This window comes from Octopus bimaculoides, chromosome 6 (assembly GCF_001194135.2).
Source record: "Octopus bimaculoides isolate UCB-OBI-ISO-001 chromosome 6, ASM119413v2, whole genome shotgun sequence".
Lineage (NCBI taxonomy): Eukaryota > Metazoa > Mollusca > Cephalopoda > Octopoda > Octopodidae > Octopus > Octopus bimaculoides.
Genome location: NC_068986.1, coordinates 98,496,925 through 98,505,914, shown reverse-complemented (window position 1 = coordinate 98,505,914; position 8,990 = coordinate 98,496,925). Strand labels below are relative to the sequence as shown.

Here is an 8,990-nt window from a genome sequence, read left to right as displayed (position 1 = left end):
TATATATATATATATATATATATATATATATATGTGTGTGTGTGTGTGTGTGTGTGTGTGTGTGTGTGTATGTGTGTCTGTCTGTGTGTGTGTATGTATATATGCATGTATGTATGTATAGTATAAATTAAGAAATGGAGTTAAGGAGTTAAATGCAGGTGTTATTAAAATTCTTTACTTCCGACATATGTTTCGAAAACAACATTGGTATTATTCCAAAGGAATAAATGGTGTAAAATAATATAATCTTCTCATCAGGGAAAGAAATAGAATCAAAGCTGCAATAAGACATTTGAACAAATGTGATGGTTTGCATAATGGACATGAAATGTTCTAGTTTTATACCAATGTCTGTTATGAGAGACATTTCAGCCAGTCCTTTCTCAGGATCGCTTTTTGGATCGATTTCCAGTCTGCTTTGTTGAAGTTCAGACTGGAGAGATTTTGGGTGCTTCCTTTTGGCTGTATGTCCCTGGCTACGTTTGGTCCATACATAGACAGCTCTATTATGTTGTAATCCGAATCTAATGTCGGCATCACTTTCACATTATGGCCGGTCTCCATATTGTTTGTGAAGCAGAAATTCAATATGCTATTCGCCCTGGTTGGTCGGAGCACAATTTGCTCCATGAATAGGGCATTGGTGAGCTTGAACAGCGAATTCACTGTACTTGTTTGCAATCACTCATTCCTGAGAGCATGAGAACCTTGGGGCATTTGACACTGGGGAAGTTCAAATCACTCTTAAGAAACACACTCACGTGATGTTCCAGTTTCATGAGAGTTTGTTTTATTCTTGTGAGGCAATCTTCAAACTTTCCCGTGTGGTTTTGAGCATCTGGTGGGAAATATGACTGTATTGTATTGTCTTACGTATACAACTAGAGTGCTACATACTGAATTTGAGTATGACAGTAGGACCTGGGGTGTGAAGTCCTCACGAATGTATACAGCAACTTCACCATGGCTCCTTTCCCTTTTGTCTGTTCTCTGTATGATATATTTTGGTACGTGTATTTCTGCATCCTCTATATCAGGCCTCAGATGAGTTTCCACGAGTGTTGTGCTTAGGGTTTCATTGCATGCAGCAAGGTCTGTCAGGAAAAAGATCTTGCTTCTGTTGTGATGCAACAGGCCTCCAATATTTAGTAAAAGTATTAGCATGACAGCCGTGCTGGCGTTGGTGAAGGCGCCATTCTTTTATGGGACCGTTGGCACAGAAAGACTTCTGATTTTTGATTCTTTATCTTCTCTCTCCTTATCAGCCTGGTTGTTCACAAGTGTGGGGGATCCATTCCTTTTTGGGACCACTGGATCAGAGGGACTTCTGATTGTTGTTTCATCTTCCCTACCGTTATCAGCCTTACGACAGTTGTTTTCCATGATGACACCAAGAGTGTCAATGTGTAGTATAATAAGAGCATAGGATTGGATGAATCCATTTTCTTCCGTTCTATCTGTTCAATGGTTCTACAGAAACCATTGTTCTTCAGTACAGCTCTAATGATGTTGTTCGGAGGATTACCGCTAGCAATTGTCCAAGCTCGCAACAGAAGCTTCAGTTCCTTGCTCTCCCGCTGATGCCATCTTCGTTTTCTAAGTCCAGAGGGGTGGAGATAAAGAATAAGAGAGAGAGAGAGAGAGAGAGAGAGAGAGAGAGACAGAAGGAGGTAGAGAGGAAGAAAGACAGTTATTGAGCGGGAGATATGAAGGAAAGAGAGAGAGATAGTGAGAGGGCGAGAGGAGAGAATGAAGAATATATGAGGGAAAAGGAGAGACAGAGTGAGGAGGAAAGAAGTGAAAGGAGAAATATATGGGGGACCGCGAGTGATGAGAGGGAGAGAGGTAGAGGTAGAGAGAGACAAAGAGTGGGAGAGAGAAGCGGAAAAAAAAAGATATAAAGGGAAGGGAAAGGCAGAGTGAGGGAGGGAGTAGAGAAAAATAGGAAGATATGAAAGAGGGAGCGAGAGAGAGGAGAGAAAAGGAGGAAAATATGAGAGAAGGTAATGAAGATATGAAAGAAGGAGAAAACAGAGGGTATGGAACAACAAAAAGGCCGCTGTAAGTGAGTAAGAAGTTACATAAAAGATGATAGCAGGAAGAAAGAAGTTTCGTGACAAATTAGCTCCTTATTTTTTTTTTAAATAGAAGATTGTAAACAAACAATAACTCTTATCTCAATTTTCGTCCGGTAACACCAAAGATAAAATATAAACAAAATGAATAGGATACTTATTCCCAAGAGTTAAAAATTTCAATTGTTGTTGTACGAAGCAATTTTGTTACAAAGAGAAATCGATTTCTTTTTACACACAGCAACTTCTGATTGATCACTATGTGCTTTCTTCGACGAAAACTCTGGTTTTGCGTCGCTAACTTTTATGTAATATTTTAAACTTCTTTTACGAATATATTACAGTAGACCATTAAGAAATAACAACTACTACGTTTTTTTGGTCACTTTTGATAGATTTTCCCCTTGATTTAGGAAATGTCTCTAGGTTATTTTAGGATCACGAAGAAAGATGTCTTCCACAATCGAAACCGGAAGTGTATATATATATATTATATATACATATTATGGACAACTGCTAGGACTCCTATACACAACTGTTTCGAAACCTCTAACTTCTATATCCAGGTAATAAATTTACAATAATACCAATAATGAATGCTTTAGTAAGTAAATGCCTAATTGAAAATCTGCATAAGCTAGATTTTCAGAAAAAGAAATCAAGCCACTAACTCGCATATTACAGATGTAACCTGTAAGTGGAATAATAAAAACTTATGTCAAGTTTAAAATCTGACATTCCTATTTTTATCTAAATTCTAGTGACAAAGTTTTTTTTAACTTTGATAGAAGCCAGACCTTTCCTCTGAGGAAGAATTTAAATAATTAAAAACTCCAAAGAACGTACATACATACATAAATACATATGGGGCAGTCACTCATAAGAATTTAATCGACTCGAGGCTACAGTAGATGACATTTTCCCCCGAAGATTCGACTGAACCCAGAACCATGTGGTTAAGGAAAAGTCTTCTTACCACATTACCATATACATACATACATACATACCATACATACATACATACATATATGCATGCATGCATGCATACACACGTACGTATGTATGTATGCATGTATATATGCATGTACGTATGCATGTATGTATATGTTTGTGTCATCGCATCACCAAGGGATTACGGATAAATTATAAAAATAAAATACTTTACAATATTTATTCTATGCGCATTAAGTCCATTTATACCAAAAGATCTAACCGTTTCACAATTAGATATCGATGAAATAGACAAGGCGTTAAAATTGATCTTAGCACAAAGTATTTTGAAGGTGTTACCCCGGTATAATTGCAATCTCAAAACTAGATAAAAAGCTTAAAAGAATGTAGCTTTTATATTAATGCGCTATTCTCCTTACTGTATACACGTAACATTACAACGCAACTGTAGAGCCTCAGAAACCGCCAGGTAAATATAATATTGAAAACCTTTCCATTGATACCTTAAAAGAAAACTTTTATGGTTTCATTTGCATTACAATTACTGCTATCTAAAAATATAGAATTACATTCTTAAAAGCTACCGCATATACGTTCATGTCATTTCAGATTTCATTTATGTAATGAATATCTGAAAATGAAAACAATAATCATTGTTAAAAAATATAAAGTTGCTTCATTTGGAAATACATATTCAATTTCATCTATCAATTAAAAATAGATATTTTGAAATACGCAATGATATTCTTTAGGATATTATACAGCTGTACATCATAAGTGAATGTTTCATTTCATATCATTTGAACTAACATTAAATTTAATACTTATTCACAAAAAATAATTTATTAAATCCTTCTTGTTTCAACTCGCGTCAATTCTTATGAGGCCATGTAGGCAAGCTTTATGACTGTAAGCATTACAATGCAGAATATGCTTTCTTTTTTCAGATCCAGGTAAGTCTGGTTATGTAATTGAGAAGATTATTTCGCAACAACATAGCTTTCGGTCGATTGCTGTTCCTATTTTTGTATCTTAGACTTAAGCTGTATTCACTATCACCTAGCACTCGGATGCTCTAGCTTTGTAAACCACGGGGTTTCAGTCTATGAGTCTCTTACAAAGATCATGGATGTTCCTCTCCTCAATTGACTACGAGAAATGCTTTTTAAAAAGGGGCACAGCGTGGTCCTTATTATTTATTTTAAAATAATGGTGAGCATGTAAAATCATTAGCACGCCGGAAAAAAAATGCTTAGCGGCATTTTGCTCGTCTTTACATTCTGAATTGAAATTCCGCCGAGGTTGACTTTACTTTTTATCCCTTAGTGGTTGATGAAATAACTACAAGACAAGTACTGAACTCGATGTAATTAGCCCATCCCCTCTCCCAACATTTCAGACCTTTTCTTATATTAGAAATGGTTATTATGCATTTAAAAGCTGATAAGCTTATAAAGAAGAAATTCGGTGCGAAAATTCCATTCTAATTTTACCCAGAAAATATGGACTGCAGCGTGGCTGCTATAAAAAAAGATATCATTTGCTCAAGTTACGTGCTGCAAGATGAAACCTTGGCCTCATGGGTGTGAAACAAACGTCGGAACCGTTCGGCAGTACACAAGAACAGACCCGTACGAACATATGCACGCACGCACGCACACACACACACACACACACACACACACACACACACACACACACACACACACACACACACACACACACACACACACACACACACACACACACACACACACACACACACACACACTTACATTTGCTATTAATACTTCTTATTGTACGTATGTCTGTATATGTATATATGCATACATATATGTATATGTACATAAACATACGCAAATATTCATATTGTAATATCGTAATGTGAAGGAACGTGGCTTATGTGGTCAGGGTATTCGGCCTACGATCGTTAGGTCGTGAGTTCAGTTCCTGTTGATGCATTGTGTCCTTCAGCAAGACTCTTTATTTCACGTTGCTCTAGTCTACTCAGCTGGCAAAAATGAGTAGTACTTGTATTTCAAAGGGTCAGCCTTGTCACACTCTATGCCACGCTGAATCTCCCAGAGAGCTACGTTAATGGTACACGTATTTGTGGAGTGCTCAGCAACTTGCACCTTAATTTCACGTGCAGGCTGTTCCGTTGATCGGATCAAATGGGACTCTCATCGTCGTAATCGGCGGAGTGCCCATATCGTAAAATATGCACGTATATACAAATATATATGTATTATATAAATATACATGTATGAACATGTGTGTGCGTATCTACAAAACTACTGTACAAAGTACAGTAGCCTATAAAGTTCACCAAACCCCTGATTGCTGTGCTCCTGTACAATTGTTATATGAAGACTGAAACCAAAAAAATATAAATATAAAATAACTCAGCAGAATTCAACATGCAATTAAGAGTATTTGGATAATTATAACTGGCTAGAATTTCAATTACTTGAAACCTTAATATCAATCAGAAAATATTGAAAATTACAATGAAAATTTCTCGATATTTTTGAACGTTTGATCCATTGATTAATTAATTCAGGAAAACCGATGAAGGACATAATTTCTGCTATTGTTTTTACCTTTACTTTATTGTTCTTGAAATTAACATCGGTTTTTCTGAATACTTTTGCAATTATCCCCTATCATTGTTTGTGTGTATACACACACACACACAACCACAAACCCACACACATATATATATATATACACGGACACATAGACACAGATACTCACACATATATACATATATATACACGCACACACGGACACACATATACACACACGCATATACATACATATGCATATATGTATATAGGCATAGATCGATAGATACATAGATAGATAGATACATAGATAGATAGATAGAGAGAGAGAGCGCGAGAGAGAGAGAGAAAAAGATTAGACAGATAATTAACTATGTTCTTCCTGCTTCTACCGTTTTTTGTTTATTGGTCTTCCTTCCTTCCTATTCTTCTAGATATACATGTGTGTGGGTGCGCGTGCATATGTGTATGCACGTATACGTATGAATGTATCTATGTATGTATATATATATAAATATTTATTTATTTATTTATATTCGTATATATATATATGTGTAGATATATATACATTCACATATACAAACACATGCGCGTGCATACACACGCACACACACACACACACACACACACACACACACACACACACACACATATATGCATGTATGCATGTATGCATGTATGTCAGTATGTATGTATGTATGCATGTAGGTGAACATGTGTACTAGCGATTTCCTGAACTCTTGTTTCTAAAATGTTTTTGGATTATCAGATTTTCCATTTTCCGAACCAAGATAAACCGCCTAATAACAGAATACATCTCGGAGCTATTAATTATAAGACCATACGTTTCTATAACAACACAGACACAGATACAGACACACAGACACACACACACACACAAACACACACACACACACAAACACACACACAGAGTAAATATTGCGTGATTAAATTAAATATGCAAACAAGAAATTTATTTATACTGTTTCTGTCTATAAAACAATCATCCCTTAAACAAATTGATATACGAAATTCATTTAACTGTGAATTAAATTATTTAATGAAATGAATCACATAATACCGAACTAATAATGAATATCTTGAAGTCTTCAAGTTTGGGGATAGAATGATTACTGTCCGTTTCATATTTCTGTGTTTTCTTGATGGACTTTTGAAGCTTTAGGAGGAAGATCCGTGTGATGTTGAATGGTAAAGATATCCCGATATTAGCTGCGTAATTTGACACGTTAGTTGATTGCTTTTGTAAGTATTTAATCGATTCGATGTTGCTTCATATAAGTCATTATTCCTTGTGTAATCTTCAGATCATTCCCAGGGTAATCTTTCATGCTTCAATATAAAGAGTCATTATCTCTTGTTCTGTCATGAAGAGACATTGCTCAATTCCTTTGATCACTTCACCCTGCATCTCAGCTTACTAATATTAAGCCTCCCAATTAGATATGCTCCATCGTTATCTCTATTAGTTTCTGTATTTTCATCAGAAATCCTAATCACATCCATAATTTTGGATTAAGTATAGAGATACACATGTGATTCTTCGTTAGCGTTCATCTAGTCAACAAGATTTTTGTCATTAACCATACTTGGCACCAGATTCCATGAAACATTTAACATATTCAAACATCTCATTAATGCATTCTTTCTTCTTTAGTATCTCAAATCCTGTGAAATCATTGTGAATATTTTGAGCAGGTAAATTTAGAAATATCAAGCAGGCGTCAAATAATTGCAGCCATTATACCATACAATAGCGACAAACTACAGCTTTCTCAATTTATATTCTTTAATAAATATCTTTACAAACTTTTCAGCATGTAGTACACCTCTCATACATATAATGACAAGTGAGCAATACTTGAGTTTCACATTCACACTAATAGTCCGTCCTGTAAATGAAAATCGTGACGTTTTGTTGCAAATATGTTATAAAAACATCGTTACTACACAAGTTAGAGTAAGCTAAAGTGTTGTATTAAGTGTTGAATAAAATGAATTTTTCTGCTTGGTGCTTCAACCAACGAATGTGTTACGTGTTTTATCATGTAGCACAAAATTCTTTCCAATACATTGTAAAGATACCTTAATGGAAATCCAGTCATCCTTTTATTTTTCTATGGAATATTTCTAGCAAAATATTGACACCATTCGAAGCCCCATTGCATTATCTTTTCCTATCTCAAATATTAATACATTTTTTACACAATATTACAACATCCTAGTATCTTTTTAGACTCTCTAAATTTGCATTATATCGATATTGATAGGTTTTTACGTTCTCCATCAACAAAGCAACTTGTACACCTAGCAACCGTAAAGTTATGAGTAAAATGAGGAATGAATTGCATAAACTAACATATATACCTCCATACGGTGCATGATAAAAACTTTAAGAGTGGGTCACATACAAACCCATATGCAGTTATTAAATAAAATATGACGGATACGAAGTAAAGGAATACCTCACCCTACGTTGTTAATTGGTTTCAAAAGACACGACTTAAGTCAAAAAACGACTTAAGTCGAATTCACTTGTCTCCAGGATAGGCTAGGCTGGATTTACTTCACAGTTCTGTACTTTATTTATGAATGCATTTTCAATAATACATGGTAAATTAAAACCTAGTTTAAGCTTACAAACAAATATATTTTTTTCTTATTGATGACAGTGTTATTCATCCCTGAGCTTCAGATTTGATATGTGCTAAAATCTTGTCCTTATTATGTACAATCATTGATACAATTGTCCGACTGATCCCAAAAGATCATGCAATTGCTACCACTTTTTGTTACCTTTTTCATGGCGTTTCATCATAGCCAGTTTATCTTCCATGACGCTTTGCAGATTCTCTATGAATTTTCTTAGGAGCCATGGTGGTAAAAAAACAAAGTCACAAATGAATGAAAATGAGAAAGTAGCCGGTAAACAGGTATAAACAAATCTGAATTCAAAACAATCGCGGGAATCACGAATGACAACGACGCCTAACGGCAGATATTGGGATTACAGTGCATTACGAGCACCAAAAGACCGATAAATAAGACAACACAGCTAATTTCATGATTTTGTTCATAAGCTACACTACTTTATGGTGTGTATTTTAACATTTACTGTACGTATTTTAATACGATTTTCTATGCTTTTATTCTTATTATTTATTGTACAGTAACATGATTTTATGTGCTTTTAACGGGTTTCTAGTGATTTTACGATTCCAATATTTATGGTGGACAGAAGTAAAGTCAAGTAAAATGATTTGACTTGATTTTTATCTTTCCATATATTACTTCTGAAACGCGCACGCGCACACACATATACATGTGTATCAATATATACATAGAATTGCTTATAGACACACACACACACACACACACA

General features: G+C 35.1%; 1 long non-coding RNA gene across 1 annotated transcript in view; it reads right to left on the bottom strand.

Annotated features, from left to right (window-relative positions):
- LOC106870799 (uncharacterized) overlaps positions 1-8,990 on the bottom strand; it is a 387,764-nt gene that overhangs the window by 304,509 nt on the left and 74,265 nt on the right. The gene's annotated exons all lie outside the window — the stretch shown is intronic.